At 40.0% G+C, this 5158-nt stretch overlaps 1 pseudogene; it reads left to right on the forward strand.

The window, feature by feature from the left end:
• The first annotated feature begins 1026 nt into the window (after positions 1-1026).
• On the forward strand, positions 1027-1458 carry LOC102418209 (annotated as a pseudogene).
• The last annotated feature ends 3700 nt before the right edge of the window (positions 1459-5158 follow it).

Raw genomic sequence — 5158 nt, forward strand, 5'->3', positions numbered from 1 at the left:
TTGTGAAACCATAAAAATCTTAGAAGAAAACATAGGCAGCAAAATCTTAGACATCTCACATAGCAGAACTTCCAGAAACAACTCGTAGGGCAAGAGAAACAAAGGAAAACATAAACAGGTGGGACTACATCAAAGTAAAAAGTTTCTGCACAGCAAAAGGAACCATCTTCAAAATATGAAGGGAACCCACTGTGTGAGAGAACATATTTACCCATGATACATTGGGTAAGGGGTTAATTTCCAAAATCTATATAGAATTTATACAACTCAACAAAAAGAAGATAAGCAGTACAATTAAACAATAGGCAAAGGACCTAAATAGACACATCTTTAAAGAGACATAAAAAAGTGCTTATTGTCACTGATCATCAGAGATGCAAATTAAAATGACAATGAGGTATCACTTCACACCTACCAGAATGGCTACCCCCAACATACCAACAAACAAGTGCTGGCAAGAATGTGAAGAAAAAGGAACCTTACTACACTGCTGGTGGGAACGCACACTTGTGCAGGAACTGTGGAAAACAGTATGGAGTTTCCTGAAAAAATTAAAAACTTGAACTGCCATTTGACCCAGAGATTCCACTTTTAGGAATATATCCAAAAAAATCCTGAAACACCAATTAGAAAGAATATATGCACCCCTATGTTCATAGCAGCATTATTTACAATAGCTAAGATTTGGAAACAGCCCAAGTGCCCATCATCAGATGTGTGGATTAAAAAACTGTGGTACATTTACACCATGGAATACTATGCAGCAATTGAAAAAAGAAGGATTTCGTACCCTTTCAGATAGCATGGATGGACCTGGAGATTATTATGCTAAGTGAAATAAATCAGGTAGAGAAAGACAAATTTCACATGATCTCACTAATATGTGGGATCTAATGAACAAAATAAACATGATAAAAAAGAACCAGAGAGCAGTGTGAGGAAATGACATCGATCCCTGGACTGAGCAAAGCCCTCGCGCTGCTGCTTCCCTGCGTCCCGCTCAGGTGTCCCACCACCATCGCCATCATGCCCAAGAGGAAGGCTGAAGGGGATAAAGCCAAGGTGAAGGACGAGCCGGGTTATCAGATAAACCTGCTCGTCCAAAGCCAGAGCCCAAGCCTAAAAAAGGCCCCTGCAAAGAAGGGAGCGAAGGTACCAAAGGAGAAAAGGGAAAGCTGATGCTGGCAAAGATGGGAATAGCCCTGCAGAAAATGGAGATGCCAGAGCAGACCAGGCACAGGAAGCTGAAGGTGCTGGAGATGCCAGGTGAAGTGTGTGCATTTTTGATAGCTGTGTATTTCTGGTGACTGTACAGTTTGAAATACTATTTTTTAATCAAGTTTTATAAAAATGCAGAATTTTGTTTTACTTTTTTTTAAGCTATGTTGTTAGCACACAGAACACTTCATTGTTATTTTGGGGAAGGACATATAGTACTAATAGAATGTCTCCAAAGCTGGACTGACATGAGGGGAAATACCTTTCTCTTCTAGTTTTGAGAAACTTCCTCTTGGTTCCTGGGAGGAGGATCTCTTGTTGTTGACACACATTAACCATCTTGGCACAAACACCTTGTTGTGTGGAAAACTAAAATTCATTTTTCTGTCCTTTTCTCCCTCTCCAACTTAAGCATAGACTTTGGCTCTCTTAAGCCCAGAGACCTGTTGGGACCTGACCCAAAAACATTGATCTCCAGTCGGTTGGGCAATCTGAGCTTTCCAGTGTCACCACTGAGATGGCCTCCCTCTAAAGAGCAGCAGTTCCTTTTTAGATTGTGGATCTACAGATCGATGTTCTCTGCCATTTTCATTTCATTTCTTGAAAGTCAGGGTCGGCTTGTGAAAAGTTGTTACACAACATGCTCAATGTGAAATGTCAACCCTCACTCTAAACTTTCCCTATTCAGAGCATCAGATGTAGACTTCACTGGGTTTTATGGTGGCTTTCTGATTTTGGTAGTTCATTGAAGAAGGGAGTTTGAAAGTTGTTGTATACTGTTAACGATTTTCTGCCCATGTCCTGCCTTAAACACCATGATTGTGCATGAAAAGTATCTTTAATAAAGCTGGATACAGTTTGGCTTGGAAAAAAAAAAAGAACCAGAGGCACGGATACATGGAAGAGTCCAACAGAGGTCAGAGGGGATGGGAGTGAGGGTGGGAACTGCATAAAAGATAGGGAAGATAGTTGCTACAGAATATATATGCATAGTCCGTGGACACAGACAACAAAGTGGTGAAGGCCAGGGTACAGGTGGAGCGTCCTGGGTAGGGGTGGCCAAAGGAGGTGAAAATGGAGGACATCTGTAATAGTGTCAACGATTAAAAAAACAAACAAAACCACAACTGATAATTAAAAGCCAAACTAAAGAATAAAATAAAATATTTGTGATGCTTATATCCAGAAAAAGACTCATATTCTGATTATATAAACGTTGTCGTGGCTCTAAAATTTAAGAGAATGCAATAAAAAATGAGAAAATAGTTTGAACTGACAATTCATAAAAGAAGATATTAAATGGTTGACAAGCACATGAAAAGATGGTCAGCATAATTAGTCACCATGAAAACACAATCTAAAACTGCAATGAGATAACTCCTTAGGATGGCTTACATTGAAAAGACTGACAACATAAAATGTCAGGGAGGATGTAGACCCACTAAAACTCTCATACACTGTTGCTGGTAACCACTTTAAAGGTGTTTGACAATTTATTAAAAAGTTAAATACACGCCGAAACCGGTTTGGCTCAGTGGATAGAGCGTCGGCCTGCGGACTCAAGGGTCCCGGGTTCGATTCTGGTCAAGGGCATGTACCTGGGTTGCGGGCACATCCCTACTGGGGACTGTGCAGGAGGCAGCTGATCGATCTCTCTCATCGATGTTTCTAACTCTCTGTCCCTCTCTCTTCTTCTCTGTAAAAATTCAATAAAATATATTTTAAAAAAAAAGTTAAATACACACTTGCCATACAAGTCAGATATGCCACTTCCAGGCATCTATCCATGAAAAAGAAAAAGATATGTCCAACAAAGATTGTGAGTACGTGTTAATAGCAGCTTTTCTCCATAATAGTCCAAACTGGAAATTCCCTAAATGTCCATCAATAGGTACACAAATAAGTAAAATATACATTGAAATACTACTCAACAATAAAAGTGGGTAACTCCTTAAACATGCAACAACGTGGTTGAATTTAAAAATTATCCTGCCGAGTGAAAGAAGGCATCAATAAAATAATACATGAGTGTATTCTTTCATTTTTATGAAATACAAACGAACTTATAGTAACAAAAAAGCAGAGCAGTGGTTGCCTATGGATGGGCAGAGGGAGGCATATATAGCAACAGGGCACTAGGCATTATTTGGCATGATGAAAGTGTTTTCTATCTTAACTACGGGAATGGTTTCAAGGTTTTGATGGTTTTAAGTAGGCAAAATTCATCAAATGTATACCTTAAACGGGTGCATTTGATTGTGCATAAGTTATTTCTCAATGAGATTAACATAAAATAATAAAAACTTAAATTTTAAGCCAGGATAGAGTATCTCACATGATACCTTCTACTATGAGACCTTTCAGTGTGTGTGTGTGTGGGGGGGGAGGGGGGCATTGAGCTGATTTATATGGGGTATGTGCTCACACTTAGACATGACATTCCTGAAACCATTTAAACCCCATACTCTAATTTGCTTTCAGACTAGTGAGATTCTGGGCTTTACCTGAAGTATTCTGAAGTCAGATAGCAGGAGGATAACTTTTCCCTTCCCACAGTTTTGTCCATTTTTGTCCTTGTGTATCTAGTGGTTAGTAGTAAATTCCCAAGCTGCAGTTGAAGCATGAGGCATTGTTCTGAGGACAGAAAGGATCTGAACTGGACCTTGGACCAGAAGCATCCAACTGCTTGGAGGGAGCGTGTGGATCATTGAGGCGAGTGAGGAAGAACATTCAATCCCTGGAAGCCCAAGGGAATGAAACCCCTTCAGCGCCAGCCTCAGACAGAGATGTGGCTCTCACCAGCAGGGGCCATGGAGTGGGATATAAACAAGTGCATCCCACCTTCTTTCCAAACCTCTTCTTTTTATTCTCTTAACACACTGGTCCTATTCCCATCTTACTAGTGTCTCATGCGCCAGAGTCATGTTTGACTCTCTTTCTCCTCTGTCCTTACAATCAGATATGACATCATCATAATTTTCAAGCTAATTGACTCACACTCATTGATCTTCCTCTAAATGCAGGCACTTTGCTTGACAATGGGGATAGATAAATAATCAAGAAAATGTCTGAGAGGATCCTATGAACCCACAATCCTGAAGCATAGAGAGGGGCTAGGACAGTAGGGAAGATGATATGAAACAGTATTAGTTGAGGCTCCTCTCACCTTTGGTGACCTCACTTCTAATTCTAGAGAATGGAGAAGTCATATGGTCAGACCTTTCTCACATACTTTTCCCTTCAAATTAAGACTGAATTCCATTCTTGTGTCTTTTTCTGGTCCCTAAAGAAGAAGTGTCCTGAATGTCTTTGCAACGCTGACTGTCCCCTAAATCCTGCTCCTGCTCACCTCCCCTTGGGTCTTATGTTCTATGTATCAAGTCAAATATCTTGAGTACCTTGCTTTTGTGGTTGTTTTGCTTTGGACAAGAAAACATGCTCAAGCCTTCCCATCCCATTTAAATACAGATTGGATCCTGACTCCTCCATAAGTTTTTATCTTCTTTATGTATCCTTAATTGCCAGATTTCTCAAAAAAACCCCTTCTGGATCAATAAATGTTTGTTGATAAAATGAACCAATAAATGCATCCTGTCCACTTATTCTCTTTTCTCAGTTCTGTTCTCATATTTTAAAGAAAAATTCTCTGTAAGCCTGATGCTCATACTCTAGTTTCCCAGTCCAGAAGACCACTCCAACCTTTTCATCCTGATAAATCTAAGGACCTTCTCTATGTTGACTATCTCTGCTCTCTTGTACCCGTCATGATGATATGCCTTTAAACAAAAGAGATCAAAATAGTACTATGGATCTGAGGGTTAGCAAAGATAGGGTTTAAAGTTCCAGCCTTTATTCCACACATATTTTTGAGGGATGTCAGCACAGTGGGAAATGCTCTAGGTGCTGTAGGAGAGTTGAACAAGATCAGTTAGATTCCTGC

The sequence above is a fragment of the Myotis lucifugus genome, unplaced genomic scaffold (assembly GCF_000147115.1).
Source record: "Myotis lucifugus unplaced genomic scaffold, Myoluc2.0 scaffold_656, whole genome shotgun sequence".
NCBI classification, from domain to species: domain Eukaryota; kingdom Metazoa; phylum Chordata; class Mammalia; order Chiroptera; family Vespertilionidae; genus Myotis; species Myotis lucifugus.